General features: G+C 40.3%; 1 protein-coding gene across 3 annotated transcripts in view; it reads right to left on the reverse strand.

Moving 5' to 3' along the window:
* The window catches only part of KCNG2 (potassium voltage-gated channel modifier subfamily G member 2), a 59,407-nt gene extending 51,364 nt beyond the window's left edge, over positions 1 to 8,043 (reverse strand). For 2 of the 3 annotated variants that reach the window (XM_080579200.1, XM_080579202.1), the window contains exon 1: positions 7,231 to 8,043. The gene's annotated coding sequence lies outside the window, so the exon portion shown is untranslated. Of the gene's footprint in view, positions 1 to 7,077; positions 7,209 to 7,230 lie in introns of those variants that run through there. The other variant, XM_080579201.1, reaches the window with a different exon arrangement.
* Between the last annotated feature and the right edge of the window lie 14,198 nt (positions 8,044 to 22,241).

Raw genomic sequence — 22,241 nt, forward strand, 5'->3', positions numbered from 1 at the left:
GGAACTGTGAACTAGTAATTAAAATGCATGAGATTTAATAAATATAAGGTTTCTAAATGTTCTGTAAGGACCCACTCTTGAAACCCCTTCCTTCAGGAGTCCGTCAGGATACCTATGTATTCAGTAGCAATGTTTGTGTGAACAATTACCAATAAAGACTAAAAGTCTTGCAGGATCAGACACCGAACATAAGCTCTTTTCACAAATTTTTATTTTAATGTTAGAAAAGAAATCAAATCAGAAGTTTTACCCTTGTTTAGCCCAAGGGCAATATGTTATCAATTCATGATTCTGAAGGTTTTAACCGTAGACTACAGTACAAGTACAAAGAAATACTATAACAAGCATCTAGACCTTGGATGTGTTCTCATTTATACCAAAGTAATTCTGGACAGGCTCCTTTGATTTACATCAGCAAGGCCAAAAAGAACATTCCCCTGCCATATAGTCAGGAACTGCTTCCATTGCAGAGCCCTTAGCAGCAGTCTCCAGAACAAATTCAAGTCCTTCTGCAGTCAGATGAAACCTTCACAGCACGAAGCCTCATAAAACCACAAAGAGAGGTTGAACTCAGAGTAAGAGATTTAGTGAAATACTAAATTTAATACTAAACTGAGAATATTTTAGTGACATTTACATTAAAGAATAGACACACAAAAGGGAAGATTCACCATCTACAGTCCTACTCAGTAAAGTCCTTCCTAAAACACTTTTGATGACACGACAGACATCTAATAACGGTAAAAAATACAGCTGAAAGGCAAGCCTGAATAAATGACCTTGAAAAACATGAGAAAGAAGAACACAGCAAGAAAATTATCCTACGTACAGAACTTAGAGGAAACCATTTATACGTGAACTCAAACTGGTATGCCTGGAGTTATTCTTGCTTTCTTGTAGGCTGAAGGGTGCATGTCTAATGCACTGCTGTGGAACCACAACTTTCCCTTATTGAACAAATTCAAGTTCAGCTGAATGGCACGTAGGAGGAGATGCATAAAACTTAACTTGGAAGTAAGGCTTTATATGTTAATGTGACTACTGCCACAGGAATTGTCTCCGTGTTTAAATATAACCAGGTCAAGGTTTTTAATGTGTACTTGTGGACATTGAGAGACATCGTATAAATGAATTATAATACGAATTAAATTCATATTAATTCATTATGAATTAATTCATTAAAATGAACTGATTTGAATATAATTCAAAGTAAGCATATGTACACATCGACAGAAATCCCAAACAAGCTTCTTGTGGCTTCACTGACTGCTTAGGTCTGACAACTGGTGGCAGGTAAGATCACTAAGATCAGTCATAATTCTGAACAGTGGGGTAAGCTTAGAACTAGCTTAGAACCAGGTCTACTTCTTGTAAACAAATTTACCAGTTCAGCTGATCAACAACGTTGTGCAGCCTGAAAAGATGGCAAAAGGTCCAGTAACAGTGATGGTAGTAGCTTTTCTGTGGAGACACATAGCAAATTTCTGCCATCAAAATATAACTGCAAATTCACTACAGAGAAAACTAAAAGATAAAAGGAAGTGAGAAGTAAATAAATATGGTATCAATCCTGATAATGTATCAAAATCTTCATAAACCAGAAACACTTCATAGTGACCACCATAAGGAATAATTTCTGATGTCAGAATTACAAACTAGAACTTCTGAGGATGCTTTTTAATAACTGCTGGGAAATAACTGCTTTTTAATGTATTTCCTCCTTAAATCAATCCCATTATCAAAGGCAGTCTAGAAAGAATGAGAAATCATTCTCGACAGCCATGTAAAAATTTCATTCAAGCAGGTCAGAACAAAGTAGCATCCTAACCTATACAGACTTTAGCCTTGGAATAATATTTGAAAAGCTCTAAACTAAAGAGACTTGGCTTTCATTCAGACTTCTGTTGAATGAATTTATATTATGATTTGCAGAATCTCCAGCTTCCTGCCTTTATCACTTCAAAAAAACTGCACTGAATTTGAAGGAAAGCAACTGTTTCTACTGCTGTCCACCACAATCTGCTCAGCAGGGAGGACCTAACGTTCTTGCACTTCACTCTGAGAAGTTCAAAGACCCTCATCTTCCTCAAGCTCAGTCTGTCCCTTATTCTTTTGACCTTTCCAGTGTTTACAATGCACATGATTAATCTACATCCTTTCTATGGTTAAACCGGCATGTTCCCATTGCTGTTGACGCTGAATATGGTGTTGTTACATTATTACTAACCCAAGTCAGCATCACTTTAGCTGTAACCGAATTTTCAGTTTAGATCTGAATGAAGTTCTTCCAGCTCAGACCAGTAACAGCCCAATAATCCCAAACCTACTTGAACCAGCAGCAGTGTAAGGCACAGAAACCAGGGCTCATGATCTGACTGAGTGATGGCAAGGGACAGACAGAGGAGGAAGAGGTTTATCCTAAATCTGACTCTTCTCCTCCTTCCTTGATCTGTCCAGTCTCTTCCTAAACATTTTAAAATCACAGATGTCTTATAATTCAGACAATGGGGTAAATATACATAAAACAACAAGATGTGAGGAATTTGCCTTGCAGCCAACACGCAATGCCTGCTTTACAGTACACCTTAGAAACTGCATTTTCAGCTCATTACAATAGTGTCTGACTGGGAACGTAAAGACAAAAAATCACAGTGTGGCAATGGACTGGCTTCTCAGAAAATTGAATTTATTTATCATTCCTCTCCCATGTTTCCAGGGGACCATGCTCAAATTCTGGGTGGACCAAGCAAAGCCAACAAACATATTTGTCAGCTCCCCTTTCCATGTGGGAAGGGAGGCAATGACTGGATATGAAACTCAGCTCAGACAGAGAAAGGTATCACCAGCACACCCACTGCTGTTCTTGTGGGGCTCCTGTTCAGCAAAGGGAGTGTAGAACTACACTTGGACATCCTGGCACACGACAACTCTGAACCCAGGCAGCCCTAAAACTGACCAATTATTCCCTGACCTATTGATATCAATCTATTCAATCTACTAATAGAATCATCAATAGAAGGCTCAGGCAAATGGTTCTAACTCAATTGTCAAAACAAGCCAACACCATCGATCTTTCAAAATGCTTCCTGTGGGTAGCATCTCAGCCTAAACAGTATTTGTTTCTTCGAGAATTGTGAAGTTCTGAAAAACAAGACTATAATAATCTCAATAATCTCTGGCATGTGTAATTCTTTACCTTCTGAAGCGATGCTGAAAGGATATGTTTTTAATGCTTTATTTTTGTTTAGTCCTTATTGCTTTAGTATTCCTGAAATCTTCAGTACAATATTTTTCCTTTTAAATATTCATGTTCTTTCCCATTTGTCTAATATTGATTTACCTCCTGCCAGCTGTGCAGAGCTCCAATTTAACACATTTTAGTTGGATCCCTTGTTTTCAACAAACTTCACAAGTTCTACCAAGATTGCTCAGAAAATGAAAGGTACTAGTTGACCAAGTAACATGGAGAACCATTATTTGTGTAGATAACCTGTAAGCACAGCAGCTTTGTGATATTTTTTCCCAATAGCTGGCATCACAGTTACCAGTATTAATGATCCTTATTATTTTTAATTTTGGTTAAGACAAAAGAAAGACAAAGAGAAAGAGATCATTTGGCACCTTTTCTACTCAGGAGTAGAAACATGTTAAAGTGACTCAATTCAGTTATAGTAGTCTAAGCTCCTCCTTTAGTTTTCTGTCACTAGGAGAACATGCCACAAACCTCAACATCTATTTCACTTCAGTATTTTAAATTTTATCATCATTATGGTTCTGATATGGCAAATTTGTTGGTATAACCTGAATGTTTAACAGAGATGTCAGTTCACGTTAGGAAGTTGAGAGACTGTATATTCCTCATCTTTTTTTCCAGGGTGAAAAAAAATACACAGATTGTAAATATTTAATTAGAACAATGCTCCAGAAATTGCTCTTCAATGGAATACATGCACATAAAGTTACTGGAAGCAGTACTAAAAGCACACTGTCTTTTAGTATGATATCATAGATGATTTTTGGTTTGGTAAGGGCAGAAGGACAATAATGAGAAAGTGGAGGGACTGTGGCCCCTCTCTCATCTTGAATAATAAGGGGAGCATCCACACATTCTGCTGGCAAGCCAGGGGAAAGCTACAGACAGACAGAGAGCACTTGTCTCACATCAGACAATATGACCAGTGCCAGCATCTTCAAGAAACATTTTTTTAAATCTTGGTTCTACTCAACATTTAACCACATTGCACAGAACCTGAATTCACTTCAGTACCTTTGGGGAAAAAAAAAAAAAAAGAACCAAGGAAAAAGTCTAAAAAGTCTTCCCACAAGATTATACAAGAGGAAAAGAAGCAAAAGTCTGACTTCCCACATAGCTAAACTGCATCCTGAAATAGGAGATAGGTTCAGCTGTGGTACAGAACAAGAATACAAACTCACCAGGAAAGAAGTACGAAGTAACTTAAAGTTGTCTAGTTTAATTAATGAGTACTTACCAATGCCTGACTGACAAAAACAAAACATTAAAGTCCATTGAATATAAATGGTGCAGTATTCACTGTGATGAAGACATTAATCTGAGTAGGGAAATGTGTAAGTCACATTAACTCTGAACTGATGCCTTAATTGAGCAAATGAACTACTCAATGCAATGCAATACGCACCGTATATTTAAAGAGGTACCTGATCAGAGCACACAGGGCTTTTTCATTTTTTTGGAATACTACAAAAAAAAATTGAAAAGAAACAATCTCGACGCTCGTCACCAACATACATCTGACAAAGTTTCTGAATCCCCTAATGAGACCTACGCGTATCAAAAACTCAAAAATTCTGGTCCTAGAGTGCCTATGTAATTTTTAATGGAATTGTAATTTTTAGGAAAATGCCTCCTCAATCACTTAGACATTTAGAAAATGTTTAGAGTTTTCACTATCTCCTGTTTTCTGTTTCTTCCCTTAATAACACTCAAATCGGAAATTTATTTTATTGTCTGTTCAATCTCAAGATGCTGCTGCCCATATTTCTGCCTTGCAAACTATGTGAGGACATGGCGATCACATCCAATTCCGCCCTTCTTCCAGTTGCTCAAAATAAGCAACCAGAGAGTTGCCTACAAGCAAGTTAACAAGACAAAAGCTGTGCTCAGACTTCAAAAGACAATACTTATTCTGCTTATTCTACTCACTGTCTGGATACACACCCTGTAGCAACAGTGCTGGTGCATGGTGTTAGTGTAGGTTAGATACCATATATCCAGTTTCCACCAGCTTTTCTGGCCCTAGCTTCTCTAATTAGACAGGTCCCGTGCTACAAAAGTATGACTTTTTTTACAGAGGGTTTTCAAAGCATATAAAAAAAAAGCCAGCACTGGCTTGTATGTTTCTAGACAGAAATGGGTTCAGTGCCTGATGCAGGATGGATTACCTAGGAGCAATCTCAGACTGTCCTGAAATCATAGTCAGGCATTTAAAGTTACTTCTCTGAGAATCAAACACAACAGCAAAGAAAGGGGAAAGGCAAAAAAGCAGGCAATGACCATTGTGATCCTGTCTAAGCATCTTGTTCCAGAAAAAAATGCATCTGTTCACTTCTCTGTTCTATTAACACAGCACTGCTAAAGGAGAAAATAAATAAAAAAGTAGAACATATGTTTTAGGGCTTCAAAACTGAAGCCACAGAAACAGAGGAGGGCTCTGTTAATAAGGACAGCAGGTCTGGGCACCACAAGAGTTACTCATACACAGGGCTGTATCACACTTAAAAACTGAGCTGAAAGTTTCCCTTGCATGCCATTTAAAAACCATTTCATAATTAAGCCCTAAGAGATGACAGACATTTACTGACAGTTAATGCACTGCTGCTAATAGGCACAGGAACAGAGGTGCAAGGGCAAGTGCTGTTAATCTCCTAACAAGTGCAGTCTCGTCTCGGCTACACGCTGCATGAAAATATCTTGCAATATTGCTAATATTATCTAAAAGGCAGAAGTCTTGAGATTTCACAGAAACCGACACACTGATTAAACAACCAAAATAATGGTGACCTGGAAAAAATCTGAGACAATTTGCTCGTTTTTAACCCTCTTCTTCCACATAGGGAATGAGGTATAAAAAATGACTATTGTCCCTTCCCCTGCCCCATTTTGTCCTTTAGCAGTATCAAATCTGATCTTTTTTGCTTGGCTAGAAACCTTTCCAGGATCCAAAACAAGTGGGGATGTCTGTCAGCTTTCCCTCAAGGGAAGGGAAGTGCTGAATATTCAACCGTAGGTTTCTTTCTAAATGCTCTACTTGCTTGTTTTAGGGAAGCCTTAAGAGGAGCAAGCAGAAGAGGTCTGAAATCCTCTGAACAAAGTTGAATTCCTCCTCTGAATGCCATCCCCAAGTCATTTCAGAACCACAGAAATAGCAGGGGTGGAAAAGCAGACTTGGAAGACACCACTCCTTCCGAAACGGCTTTGGTGCTGGAGGCTGTGCCAAAAATATGCCCTCACGTGAAGGTTTCCCGTTTTTTAAGGACCCGACCAATCTTCCCCAGGAAAAAAAGTGACAAAAAGTTCCTTTGTGCAAAAGTAACTCTGGCACCAACACTTCCAGGAAAAGAGAGCTCATCTCTTATGGAAAAATGCCATTAGAAGCGATCAAGGTTATCAAGGGTCTCACAGACAAAAATCTTCTTCACTGGGACAAATCTTAACCCCTGCTTTCGGGACGGCACATTAAAACTGTACAGTGTGGTTCTGAATCAGTAATAATCATAATTATTCTCAATGTACAGCCAGTTCTTACCGAGAATTTGTCAACACTCGCATTTTCTAAGACGTTTAACAAATCATGACTACGACTGACATGCATATTCAGAGCAAAAATTGCTTAAGATCCAGACTGAAATTCATAATGGCTCTACACGCTAGCCAGCGGCTGTGGCAACCCGACCGAGTATTTAACAGATCTTAAGACCTCGGAACCCAGCGGGGGCTCTGCCTATGCAAAAAGTACGGGATTTGGGGCTCGGGGGCAGTCTCCTGCCAGAGCACACCACCTCCGTGCGTCGCCGAGCCCCCCCGCCGCCCCCCGTTACCTTCAGCCGCGGAAGGAGGGGCCGGCGGCCGGCAGGAGCGAGCGGGGCGCCGATAAGCCCCGGGCCGAGCCCCCCCGAGCCCGGCGCCGCCTCAGGGCCGGCGGGGAGGTCCCTGACGGCCGCGGGTCCCCGCACGCCGCGCTCCCCTCTCACCTCAGGCGCTGCCTCCTCGCCGCCGGCTGCTCTCGGCCCCATGGCGGGCCCCGCTGGCCGGGGGTGGACTCGGCGCCCCTCCGAGCGCCGCCTGCCGCCGGGGGCGCGCCTCTCCCGGGGCAAGCTCCCGTGCCAGCCGCCGCACGGTGCCGGGGCTGCCTAGCGGAGGGGCTGCCCGCAGCCCTTCACCGCCAGCGAAGTGCTTTCCACGCCTCGGGAGAGCTGTCTTCTTCCCTCGGGACCCCCGCAAAGCGCACCCCGGGGGGTGTGCACAGACCCTCTTCCAGGTGCCGGTGGGGCGTGCGGGACTTGTCGGACCAGCAGAGCCAGGAGCAGCGTGCACAGACGGACAGGGGCAGTCGTTTCCCTGCCTGAAGCCTGTGGTCCGCATGCAGGGATTCAGGAAGACGTAGAGCCTTTCGATGCCAGTGTGTGTTCAGGGTCTGCCCACGTGTACCGCTCCACCGTGCAAACAGGAAACACAATGCCTGCAATTTTTGTGTTTTTAATAACGAGAACACCGTCCTGGACTTCCCTGCATCAAGTTGTTCTAGGCAACTTATTTGCGAGAGGGATTGAAATACGTTTCCTGAGGTACCTCCTATCTCCTTACCCAGTTTCTTCAAAATGTCTCTGTGCTTAGTATCTGGCTCCTGATTTTTGTCAGTCTTTTTGATTTATTTACTGTGTATGGTAGCATTCATTCCAATTTCTTTTAGTATTTCTTCTGCCCCATCTCCTTGGGGAACCTTCTGGCTAATACTGGCTTCTGTTAGGGTTTTTGCCTCTTAAGACCAAAGCAAACACTGTATTTGTATTATTAGTGTCTTTTCTCAGTTAGTGAATCTGACGCAAGAATATAGGAACCGTCAAACTTGATTAAAAACTGCCAGTCTCTGGCAGCCCCTTGCCTCTGCAAGAAGCCAGCTCTGCACAACTCAGAGAAAACAGTAAACCCTGATCTGCTGTAAGCAGCCCTGAGGATGCCCACTTACAGAAGCTTGGCAAAAGAAGCCAGTGGGTTGCACATCTCATGCTGCATGATGTTCTCTGTCCCCGTTTAGTTGCGTTTGAACAATCTGTAGGCATTAGGGAGGTTCTCTTTGTATGTACATAGACATTTCATCCTTCTACAAGTTATTGCTTACATTTAATACAAAAGTCCATCAGGTCTCAAGGGAGTACTTCATTGTTCTTAAGTATCTGATTTTCAAGGTAATATTGAAGAAGAGATCATCAATTTAAATACATTGCCTTCTAAGTTCATTTCATATTCTCTTCTTGCTTTTTGGAAAAAAAAGAACAAACAGGACCACCCCTTCACCCTTCTGTGTGTCCTTCTCAGCTCCTTCTTGGCACTCCTTCTTGCATTCTCTCCATGAATCATCGCCTCAGCTCTCCCATTGAAGTCTGTGGCAGTGAGACAGGCATCTCAGGATCTGACCTTGTTTTCACCCATACTAAAGAACTATCCAAAACCACTTGCCTTTCTCTCACAGCAAGATCTTTTTTATTTTGTTTGCTGCCTGGCAGCACACACAGCCCAGGACATATTTCCGCTGGCATGAGATTTCTACCCATTTACTTTCCAGTGTTCTTCTGTTTATCCACTTAGCTTCACCATATACAGCTTGTGTTTTGTCAAAATGTTCTGAGTTAAAAAAATGCTGAAGCATACCTTTATTATTTCTTCCTCTAATTCCTAACCAGTAATTTGAGAAGTCTTTGGACATTAGGAGCCCAATTCTGTTCACGTGCAGGTGAACTTCAGAAGTTAGCTTTTGGCTTGCAGTGGGTCAAGCCATTCTGCGTGCAGTTAGTTGGGTGTCCCAGAAGTGAAAAGTGAGCATGACTGTACAAGACAGTACAAGTGTAATTTCACATCTGAATATGTCCAAAGTATTTAACAATGTCTTTATTCTCCAAATTCCACTGAGTTCCTAGACATCTGAACAAAATTCTCTACTAGACTATATAACTGTGATGGTGAAGAGGGCAGGATAAAGAGCAGTATGCCATTTATAGGGTCCACACCACTTACCCTCAAAAATACGCATACAGTTTTACAAACAGATGGAGAAAAGGTGGCATTGAGCACTTCACTGGTTTGGACAGGATCATAGCTGTACATTCATGGCAGAACTGATGTTGAAAGCCAAGTCTCCACCTCCAGTCTTCTTCACACAGTGATGTTGCCTTTGTGTTGCTATGTGCTTGTGTTCCTTACGGGTCATCTCATGCGTGTCTTTCCATGCCTCCTCACACAACACCCACAACTGCAGCAGGGAGGCTGTAGACTCCTTTTCAATCCTTCTGAAGACCATAGCAGCAATACTGGGCCACAAATCAAAATGCAGAATTGCAGCTTTGCTTCATGCCAATGCCTGTAGAAGAGTGGGAGAGCTACAGTTCATTCTTATTCCTGTTCCAGTGCTTACCTGAGGTAAATGTATCAGGTTTTGTTTACAATCAAGCCTTCCTATTGCAACTAAAAAGACATTTCTATGGTTTTCTCTGAAGAGCTATTTTTTACATGAATGTATGGGTACAGCCTCACCATTCTTCCAGTTTAAAATTTCCAGTTTCTAGTTGGTCTAGTTGCTTTTTCTTCAAATGAAATTATCACCCCAAGTCCCAGTTATGTCAAAGAAAGTATGGTTAAATGCTTTACAGATGTGTTTGCCTATTTCTTCCTGATCCATTCTAGTGTTACCGTTGCTTCTGTTCCACAAAAGCTAAAATGACAGTGACAGGGCAAACACCAAAGCCAGGGCATACATCAGTTTAACTTGTTTAATTAGTTTAAAATGTCTTAAATAACCATTTAGAAAATAAACTAAACTTATAAACTTAAAACCATTTACACCTGACATGCTTGCAGTGCTCACTGAGACCTACTTTCCTAAAGCAGAAAAAGCAGTTTGTAGTGCAATCCTTAAAGGTTTGTTATCTGAAAACTGAGAAAAAAATAGACTGTTATCCAAGAGCTATGAAGAGGAAAAGGCTGCCATACTCTAGATTTACTGTAGGATCATCCCTAACACTACTTGCTTGTTGATTTCTCTAGATTATTTTATCACCTTGGTTGTTATTACTGCCATGATGAATTGATTTAGGATTTGTATTATCTAATCCAGAAAGGATTTTGTGGGGTCAATAAAATGTTTCAGATGGGTGTTGAAAAACATAAATATTTTCACCTTCCTGGGACTCTTTTGTGATAATTAGTATTAGGGATTAAGGTTTATATAGGTATTAGTACTCCTGTTTTACAGATGGAGAAACTGAGACACCATGATTAAATTACTTCACTGGTGACCAAAGAAATGGGACATGGCTTTAGGCAGTAAGAACCCATACTCAAGCTGCAGAATAGTTTTGCAGTTTCATCCTGGTGGCCCAGTCAGCCAGGTTGTGTTATCTGGAAACCGAATTGTCTCCTTCTGTCTCAAAGGGTAAATTGGAAGTCTTTGCAGGGGACATGCCTAGAAACACCAGCATCAAGCAGAAGCTGAAGCTGATGTGTTATTCTCATGTAAAAAGATGAATCCCAAAAGAGAGAGAAAGGTGATGGGTGACTGTGAATTTTGACTGCCTGGGGTGTGTTGTAGACTGTGTCGACGGGTATAGAAACTCACTCCTCAAAATAAGTGACAGAGATAAAAGGAAGCCCCAGGAAGCCTGACTCCCACTCCTCAACTCTAATAGCAGAGAGAAATCCCAGAGATGGTAAGTGAAAGTGTCTGCAAAGACTGTCAAAAACCATTATTGCAGTAATTTTGATAGATTGTCACAAAGTATTGCTGAGTGTGCTTTTGAAGGGACAGAGAGATAGACAGCAAAATTTTGGTACCTGTCATGGAGATAATTATTTCTGCAGCTATAAAGAGGGAAAAGAATGGGAAAAAAATGAGAAAGGAAAATGAAGCATCGCTTGCTTCAGGTAAGAGTGATTTTTGAAATAGGAAATAATTAATTCAAACTTTGTTTGCATGACTGCAACCGATTCCTTTCCAGGTACCTGATGTGAACAAAGTTCTTGGAGCTGAGAAATTATACTACAGATAGCAATGCAGTGGGGAGGGACAATGTAACTGAACCAGTGACAGCAGTGAAGAAAACAGAGTAGTTTTTCCCTCAAGCTATTTGTGAGTGAAGTGCTCATGTGCATGTGCAAAATATTAACAATTTGTTATAACAGTGGCCAGACATATATAAATATAATATTTTTTCTGTGTATTTATGTTGTTTTGTTAAAGAAGGAGGATGTAGAGCTTTCTGCAACCTATATATAGGAATTATATAACCAGCTGCAGGCAGGATGTACTTTTTATATTAAAGACAATTTTTCAAAGTATTTCAGGGAAAATTACCCAGGCTGTAAAATCACAAGAGTTAAGTAAACAAAGGAAATTAAGAAAATGACAAGACATCATAGAGCTACCGCGGTGATTGGCTCATAATCACTCTATATCCTTTTTGTGTGGAAATAATATTGCTGTGAGTTACAGCTCTGGTATTTCCTCTTTTATTAGACATCAGGTTATGTTATTGCAGATTTGCTGAGAGTCACAACGATGAATTTGGGTCTCTATAATCTTTTGTATCCAGTTCCAAGACCACAGTTGTAACAAACAGAACACAAGCTATTTCCCAATTAAAGCTAAACTCAGATTTAAGGCAGTATATGCAAATCTACACTGAAATGGAAATCTCATTAAACTCATTATGTATGAAAGTGTTTATTTTCTCCTCATTGTGTTTATCTCCAGAGGGCAGGTGGGGTGGAGGGGAGTGTAGCTCTTCCAACCAAGCAAGTAACTGTTAGCTCCTTGGCTCTTTGATTTGAAAATGAGACCTAGGCATACTTATTAACAGTATCTATCAAACCAGGAGCCTCTGGAGAATGAAACATACAGTTATATTTCAACTACTTTTTTCCAGTGGGGGTGAAAATTTATGCTGTGACTGTCCCCATGTACGGATCTGACCAAACTGCCAATCTCAGGTAGATAACAGCATTCCTCCCATCCAGGCAGCAATGCTGTTCTGATTGTAGGCTCTGCCACACGTTCAGAAATTTCTTGTCTACAAAAGGTTTGAATGTAAAAATCAGCATATGTCAGCCTCCATGTTGGCACAACAAATCTCATCAGCCAGGCTCAGGCTGAAAAGATATTTTGCTAGTGTCAGGATTTGCCCACTCAAAATACCAAGACAGAAAACATTCTAAAAATGGGAAGAAATACAGTGCCTAAACTGCAAGGAATTTTGAAAACAGGTTTCATCTCTCAAAGCAGACATAGGCACCTGAGACTCTGAGATGAAATGATGCTTACTGAATAAAGACATGCTCAGGCAGCCAAACAGATGAGGAAAAATCCAACAGTGTTGATCCTACCCTGCTTCTGGCAAAATTTCAACCTCAAGGGTTAATGCTTCTTTAACAAGATTTGTTGTGTAAATTCAACATTCACCTGAAGTATTATATTTGCTGTATTACAGGCTTTGCAGTCTGAAGTCTCTTAAGAAATTTGGCTGAGAATCCAGGACAATAAGAGAATAATAATATCAGGATGATCTCTATGGGGTTTATCTACACTGTGGTACTCAAAAAATAATCCAAATTAACTGGTTTCAGATTTTTTTAAATGGATCATTAAACCAAGCTAAGTTCCTATGTTGACTCTTAATCAGAACTCAAGTTTTCTCATTAAATTGTAGTTTATTTTGGAAAATGCAATAGGAGAAGTACATCCTCTTTAAATCTGAATGTCAATACACAGAAATTTGAAACAGTTTAACAAAACCATTTTGAAAGTTGATTCAGATTAATGTTTAATAATCCCAGCATTGCAGCCTTGTGGAAGCTTATGAGCATGGGAAACTTAACGTACTGTAAAGCAGCTTTCAAATTCTCATTGCAGGACAATATTCCACTTTCACAAAAGAGTAAACTACTGCTAGGAGTGGTCTGCAGAAGGAGTTAGTATATAGTAGTGTTTACCATCCCACTTCACAGTAACTTTCTGCATAGATATGCATCCAAATAGATAGAATAGATATAATGTACGTATTATTCAGCTTGCTTTGCACATATTGCAGCACTTCAGGTACAAAACAGATCAGAGGACAAATAGTAAATGAAGGCTATGTCAACATCAGGAGGAAAATGGTGTGGAGGACTCAATATCTGCACTCTGCATTTCAGGAGTTTTTAGTTCAGACTAGCCGCAGCATGCTCCCAGGGACTCTGGGCCCATTAGTAGCTGAAGCACGTCTTTCAGTTCAGTTCCTGCAGAAGAGCTCCAGGTCAGGCAGTGTGAACCCAAGAAGAGCAAATGGGGAGTATCGAAAACTGTTATCAAAAGCATGGTCCTAAGCTGAACGGCGATGCTAATGCAGACATACCCAAGTAGTGCATGTCTTACACAGATGGGCTAGTCCGATGCCAGCCTGGACTCACTGGGAGCCTGGGCTGACCAATGTCCTAGAGACCTGCTAAAGGATGGCTCAGGGAGTCCCTGCATTAGCATTTTCCATTTTGTGGGACAAGGATGCAGAAGAGCACTCTTTATTTTGATGCCTGTGGCACCATTCAAATTGTCACAGCACTTGATGTGGAAATAAAAGAGACTTTGTTCAGAACACGCATAGCACTCTGTTACAAAAAGCACGTCATAAAGGCTGCATTGAGAACTGGTCCTGAAGCTTTTCCTCCTCAAGTCTGTTTGCCATGAGAAACAATAAATGAACACTGGACTCCCATAAGTAATAAACATGCTGCCTGCAGAATTCACTAGGCAAGTGGTCAGTGGGCTTAATGAATTTGACTGTGTCTTTTTAAAGACTTCACATTATTAATAACATTTTCAGCTTTCTGTGTTAGCTGAAGTTACTGCAGAGCCTTTGAAACAGATTAAAAGGTTCAGGAATTGATCTACTACCATTGTACTACCATTGACTTTAGCATTTCTTTTGTTAGCTATGTACATTACTGTGAGTATCACCTTTCAGCCTTTAATCTCTCGCCACTGAACAAAAAAGAAACAGGTAAATAATTTCCTCATGTTGCAATTAATGTTTAATGTAGTGCTAGGGTATGTGGCTTTTTTTTCCTAAGAAAACAGACCTACACTTCTAGCAGCCTGCAACATAAATTAGAGAAAACTGCGAGGTTCAGCAAATGTGTTTGTCCTCTTTACATAGCAATTAAGACAGAAAAGAAAACAGATGGCCACAGGTGGGTCCCAAGTAGCTGTGATTATGTTCTGTACATAGATCTCAAATATCCAAGTTACTACACAGTTACTTTTTTGGATTCTGGTGCGCATAAGAGATAGGTGAGGGGCTTTCTGAAAAGCAAGATGCACATTGTGTTATCTGTGATTCTGTCAGCTACTGATTTAAAAAAAGAGAGAGTTAGGACTTGCAGAAGACCATGAGGATGCAGACATCCGGAGAATGGGGAGAAGAATGCCATTACCCCATTAATTCTGGCATAGCTCACATTAGCAGTGTGTCTTAAAAAACAAAACAGAATTCCACTAAGACTTGTAGAAGAAGGTTTGATGTGTTTTGCATTGCTTGTGAAGTTGAATGATGTTTAAATGTCTATTTGCAAATGACAGTGGGTCAACCATAGCATGAAGCAGAAAAAAGCCACTGCAGTGAAGAACATGAGTAATTTCAGTGGTGGTACCTGCAGAATTATTTAAGTGGATTTGTGTGATAGCTGAGGCTTTTTTCATAGTGTTTAGCCTTGATGAGGGTAAGACTGATGTATTCTCTGCTCTGCTTATCACATTTACTGCTTAATAGCAATGGAGATGCTCAAAACAAACAAACAAAAAATTGTCAGGAAAGTCGAGTGATTGCATTACCAGGTAATGAACGCCCAGAGTCACCAGCAGTGTTTCTGGCAAATAGCAAACAAACACCAAACTTCCGAATTCCCAGAGGTGGAGGTGATTGCTCAGAAACACTGGCAGGGATTCTGCCAGCGGGAAGTGTTACAAAAAAAGACAATTGCCTTTGGCTCCTTCTCCCTCTTTGTAATGAAGGAACATTTTCCATTTCCATAGAGCACGAATTGCTGTGCAGGAGAAGGGAGGACAAGGAAGGAAATAGAGTGAGGTGGTTTGTCAAGGAGCAGCAGCCATTTCGGTTGTCCTTTGCTCATTTTCTGAAGTGCAGCTAGTTTCAGATTGAAGGTAGCTTGGGAAAAAAAAGTGGTTATTAGGCTGTTTGGGAGCTGGCACACTGCCTCTCCTCAACCAGCAATTAACTTGAGCTAGAAGATGAGGCTGCTACTTTGTGAAATGCTTATTGTCATTTAATGGTCATGACAGAGATGAGACTGCTGGAAAGTGCAAAATTGACTCACTTAGGCAAGTCACAATGCAACCAACACCATCCACAGCAGCAGAATCAAACCATACTTTGTGCTGGGAAATTCTTGTATTGAACCACTGAAAGCAAAAGATGTCACTCATTTTTCATTGCCCTCTTTCAGCTAGCTACTTTCGAGATGTGGTTTTATTAATTCAAATAGAACCCAACAGCCATTTTTATGTGTTTTTGATTTATTTTTTTTTAGCCCTTTTCAGAATGACACACCCCAGCAGCCCATAAGCCTTTTTGTTTGATGGTGCATATTGAGCAGATGTCTTTGCTTAACCATTCACAAATATCTCCCCAGGACGTTTTTAATTATTATTATTTTTAATGTTTAATGGGAAAGTGACACCTCCTTTAGAGCCCAACAGCACACCTGAAAAATTTGTATGAGTTTCACGTGAAACACCTCTAGGTACAGTGTGAAAACAGAAGGTTTACTTGACTGAAGAAGGTCAAGTCTTTTACAGCAAGACATCTCTCATTCTAGCTATCTATCTTCAGTAAAACCGAGGTAACAGATGAAATGTCACTAACAGCCTTCGTACTTTTCCTTTTAATTAATGATTCTTTGAGTGAATCAGCAAGCACATAAGACTCACCTTTATTATGAGTAATTTGCTACTAAAACCTATTTCATTATTTCAGTTCAATGGTGCTGTTGCTTCCTTACAGTACACATTTGCAAAACACTCTTTCAAAGCCCAAAAAGAAATTAAAGTTGATTAAATATGTAGTACATTGCCAAAAGCTACATGGAGATTGGCACAAGTATCTTCAGAATCTAGAAATGTTTATTTATTATTCTCTTCTAATGGGGGTGGGGGGTGGGGGGTGGGTGGGTTCTCTGCCCTTGGAGGGTCCAGAGAAGGATGTCATCTTGTTCAGAGCTGCTAACTAGGAAGACAGAGGCTTCACCTCCACATCATGCAGATCAGTAAAACTGGATATTTTGTCTATGAACACAGGTCAAAGCCCTGGGCAGAATCAACACCCAGTTGGTGGGATTTGGCTCCTTTTGGGGTGGCAGTCCTGTCCCTGGTGATTTTGGACAATTATTAGTCTGTCCCAGTGCAGACTAGAAACCATTTGGAATGTCAAAACCCTTCAGCTTCAACTTTTTCTTGTGCTGCTGATGAAGTTGATGTTGCATGAAAAGGACAGCGTTTTTCCTTCTTCATCCATCCTCCAAATATTTTTAGTTTCTGTAATCACTCCATGGGACCATTCTTCATTAGCATTTTTGCAGAAGATGTTAATCTAACACTTTTTACATAGCAGTAATGTTTCTAAAAAATGAACAATAACACCATTATTTTCTCAAGGAAATGCTAGCCAGATGACCTTATTTTGTTTGTCATGGAGCTCCTAAGCTGTTAGCAAAGGATGTTGTAGATGTATCTTCTTTTTCCTTCCTGTTCTCCTTTTTGTGAGCTTCTTTTTGTAGCAAACAACTGTGTTTTAACCTCTTGGTACCCACTACCTTTGAGGCAGAAATATAGAGAAAAGAAGGCATTTAAGTTCTACTACAAGTAAAAGCTACACTGATGCAGCACAGAAAAAAGGGCACTCCTTGCTTGTCATATGCCCCACTGACTGCTTGAGCTGCAGGGGAAGTATTCTGGAAGTTACTACAAAGATCTGTAGAGTTACTACAAAGACCTTGTTGCTGAGAAGGGCTGGAAGCAGCTATAGCAGCTGGCCTTCAGCTGTCCATCAGGTACTAACCTCAACACACTTAGCCTTTCAGGGCTGCAATTTTTCTTCCCACCTGTCTTCCACAAGTTTATTCCAAGACTCGAGACACAATAAATTATAATTTGGGTTTAATATTTGCATTTCTGTCATTCAAGATATTACCAAAGATGTTATTCTTCCTTTAATTTTTTTTTTTTATAAAAATACCATGCTTTCCTGTAATCTCATTAAAGTCAACAGGTTTGTCTGAGCTTACACCAAGGAATTATGCCTTTGCTGGGCATTTTTCTCATTTTGCGTCTCCTCTGGCTGATAAAACCTTGATCTTTCTCCGAAGTCTGCATAACTTTAAAAAACTGAATTAGTCTATTTCATATGACCAACTTGTCTTCCTCACTTCCCATCTCCTCATTGTGAATTTATAGTTCATTCTGCCTCGCAAACTGTTATGGGGGGGGAAAGAAGATGTCCCACAGCTGGGTCTGAGGGTCCCAGTTGTCTGACTGGAAATTTGTGCAGACTGGCAGTCTGACAGCTGTTCATCTGCTCCCTGACCCAGAGCTCTAGCGGGAAACCACCTCAGTGACATCAAGGGTGACATGGTGTACCAGAGCCCCACCACATGACTGGCTTAACTCTTGTGCTACTACAGCATCTGTCAACTAGCTTGTCTGTGGAAAAAATAAATCATTTACCTGGGATGTCAATTTAAAAAAAAAAAAAAACACACAAAAAAAGCCCCAACCAGCATAATAAAGCTCAAGATACTTTCTGCACATATAAGAAACATCCACCCAAATGGTCTTTTTATCCTACTACTTAATTCAATTTACAATAATATAGCAATTGCCCAGGAGCAAGAACACGTTCATGTGCAGAAAGCAAACAAACTCAGTAAGTTGCTGATAAAAACAAACAAACCAAATGTCTTTCCCCAGAATAACATGCTCTCAACCATCATTAAAAAAAAAAGATACCTGTGTAAAAATGACGACTAAAAGCTCATACTTAAAGCACCCTCTCTTGTACTGCACTACTTCTGATACAAAACCATGCAGTTTATTACAGCATACAAAAAGATTTTATCTGAAAGTACTTCGTAGTAGCTCTTTCTTGCATAGGAATTATGGGCCATTAGCTACAAAATAAGAAATTTAGAATCGAAACCCAGCATAGCCTAAACTGTATTCAACCCATTCATTTATAAGACAGTAGCAAGACACCAATACATTTGCTCAAATAGTTGGATGTGAAAGGAATCAGTGGTCTAAGTCCAGACGCTAAAGGTAGGTGTGAAAATAATAAAAATTACTGAATCAGATGCCACTAAGTGGCCATGTGGCTTGACTCCTCGGCATAATGTATCAGGAAGGTGGGGAGAGGTACAAGGCAACAGCAGCTGGAAAAGTGCAAGAGAAGAGGAGCTTCATCCTGAGGAGAAAGTAGTGTCAGCACATTCACAGGAGCAGAATGGAAGAAAGAAGAGTAGGTGACAGGCACACTTTCAGTGGAGTAAAGGAGAGCAGGTTACTTCAGATCTGAAAATTTCAAATTTAACCATAAAATATCATTGGCGGTCTTCTGCAGAAGTCTGAATACCAAGGTATTAGTTGAATGTGAAACTACAGTTACAGACAGAAAAATATATTGCCTGAAAGAGCTGATCAAAAGAAAGAATAAAATGTCCGAAGAGATGGATATTACAGAAAATCCTGGACTGCCAGTGAAAAAGCAGGAGAACATTTATTTCTAAAATTGATGGCACCATCATGCTTACAATCTCATTAGGCATCATGCTTTACTGATCTGTGGGTGCAGAGAACATGAGGACACCCAGGTAAAGCCTGAAGAGCCACCACAGACATGTAAATAGTGGCAAATAGCAAAATAACTAACTAACTAACTAAGATCTGAAATTAAATTTTAATTCAACTATAACGAAGTATGCACAAAGTAAAGTGAGCTCCGGCTCCAGTTTCTCAGAGAAAAGCTGATAGTCCTACTTCAAAAAAATAGGTGGGAGAAAAATGTATCCTTTTGCAAGTGCATTTTCCTACTTTTAACTACCAGCTTTAACTACCAGCTCTTAAATTATGTCCGAAAAGGCCAGGAAAACACATTAGCACCTCTGCACAAGCACTGTGTTTTGTTTGAACATGGTTGGCTTGGGGAGAAAGAAAAGAAAGATTTCTAGTCTCACTAGAGACAAAGCCTGCGGGCTGTTGGCACAAGCACTAACCAGGGTAGTGATTCAAGAGAACTGAAAGAAAATGCCTTCAAAGTAGAATTCACAAAACAAAACAAAACAAAAAACATTAAGCAGCAAATATGAGACAGGACCTCAGTGAGCAGTGTTTAATAATTAGGTCAATTCTCAGTTGCAAAGCTCTTTTGGGAACTACAAATGTATTCTAAAACAGGAGTCAGAAACCTGCCAAAGCTGATTTGCCTGGCTGTTTCAGAAACCCTCCTGGATTCCCTAATTTAGTTTTGACCCTCACAATTATCCCTCTGCCAGGGCAACCAATACAGTACATTGACTAACTTCTGGAGCTGCTCAGTGCCAGCCTCAAGGAGTTACCAGCAGAGCTCTGGACAGCAAAAGCTGGTGGCTGCTTCTGAACAGTTCCCAGCATTGACCAGGGGAATGAATGATAGACCAACCAAAAATTTCTGTGCAGAGGGAGACAGTGCAATTCAGAGTTATTGACTGCCTTTAAAAAGTTTCCCTTTCTGTGGCCATTACTCTTCTTTCCCTGTCTCCAGGTCAGCAGAGCACTTGCACATACGTTGTATGTTGAAGTACACATCGAGGGCCTCTGCACGGTTCTGACTTGGTGTTTGCAGGCTCTGTCATGCAGCTCATTCAGAAAATGCCATCCAGTTGAGTATTAGCCAGTAGTTACACCCTGAATCTAGAAGTGGATTCAGTTATGGCAGAAAAGATGAAGCTGCTGTTTGCTACCAGAGAGCTACTGCAGTAAAGGTAAACAGAGAAATGTCATCCTCCCATGTACAAGATAAAGCATGCCAGCCCCTGGAGCTTTAGTAAATACGTCTCCATTTCTTTTCTTTCTGACAGCTTAAAATTTGTATTATTTTCAAAAAGGAGAGTATGTGGACAATAAAAATTGTTGGCAAAGGAGAATACTCGTGCTCTCAAGGCAGTGCCTGGATGGGTGAGATGGCACCTCAGCGGCAGGTGGGTACAAACTTCCAATCAAGTCAGTCATCTGTGCAGAGTGGGAAGTGAAGCTCAGCACATGTTTTTGGCAGGTCTGGGTGCAGCGTGGCTGTCTTTTAAACTAGTGTCAACTCGGTCTGTTGTTTTGTTTCCCAAGCAATGTTTCAGCAGTGTCAGGCTTTGAAGGGGCTCTGCCATCACAACGGGGACTGGAGTTGGATTTGGGAGCCGTGACGGGCTTGCAGGAAGGACAGGTCAAGTGGGAGCTGAAGGCAAGGCTCATCTGCAAGGCAGAGCAGGTGAGGGCTTGGAGAGGAGTCAGACCAGCATTAGCACTGGCCTTGCAGCCAGAAGCTCGGCAGTGGGAACAGCCTGCTCCAGCCAGAGCAGAGTTTTGCAGGCTGATATGAAGCTTTATTTTACATTTGCACTCATACAATATAATCTTATTTATACTGTGTATATATATGTATATATATATGTATATATATACTATATATACTTATTTATACTTATTTATACTTATATATACTTATATATACCTATATATATATATTTATAAAACTTATTTACTACAGTAGACTTATTTGACGGAGTAGTCTTTTTTTTTTTTTCTCAATTATGCATTATCGTTTAGTAATCTCTCTTTGGGAGTAAATACTCACTAAATTGAATGAAAATAAGTTTTTTGTCAGTCCAGTCCATTTAATCTATGTAGGTACAAGCTAAAACAAATATATGTACTCTGGCAACAGCTCACTGCCCATGGACCACTTCAGTCATATACTGCCAATCATGTGCCACTATGACAATTTTTCAGTGCCATCGTTTATTTTAGATTAATTCAAGGCACTTCTGGCACTGCATTTTTGCTGTGTCTTTGATATTGCAGAAACGAATCAATTCTGCTTTGAAAATACTTGATTCTGTTTTAGGGCCTTCAGAATTACAGATTGTGCAACTGTCTGTACAGGTGAACATTCTCAGCTTAGACCTTTAGGTACTTTAAATCATCTTTCAATGAATGGTACTTTAAACCATCTTTTGGTGATTGGCTGAGATACTGAATACAAATGTAGGAAAATATTCCATCACAAAGAAAAGCAGGCAAAGGAAACAAGTGGTATACATACACTGCTTACACAAAATGCGGGCGTTCTTTCTGAATAAGCAAGCTATGATAATATGAGAAGTACGGGCTAAGTGAGCAGGGAGGAAAACATGAAAAGGAATATTGATAAGAAATTGATTTGCAAAGACCTGGAGATTTTGAAGAAGTCATCCAGTATCAAGGGTTATATTTTAGGGGTCTGAGTGTCCTCCCACTAAACAGTGAGTCAGTGAAACCCCACTGTTCTCTATCATTATTAGCCAATAAACTCCCTATATTACTTACGTAAATGTTATAAATTTGGGATAGTGCAAGGCTTTGTGGAAGGTTAGAGATCAGTAAAAGCCATACAGGATTTTCAGAAGAAGTCTGCTTTCTGGCTCTGGCTAAGTTATGGTATGAACAGCATTGGAGAAAGAGCTGGTCTGCAACCATGCAGGTCCTGAAAGCTTTGGAGAGGATTTCTGATAGTGTGAAAGCTGGGACAATGAAAGCAGGAAGCAGAAAACAACAACAACAACAACAAAAAATGAGGAGAGAAATTAGAGGTACATAGGATCAACCACTTATCCACCAGTAAGGAAAATACAATGGTAAATGGGGAAACTTCGGGATAATTTA

Source organism: Anser brachyrhynchus (assembly GCF_964034855.1).
Source record: "Anser brachyrhynchus genome assembly, chromosome: 2".
Taxonomy (NCBI): domain Eukaryota; kingdom Metazoa; phylum Chordata; class Aves; order Anseriformes; family Anatidae; genus Anser; species Anser brachyrhynchus.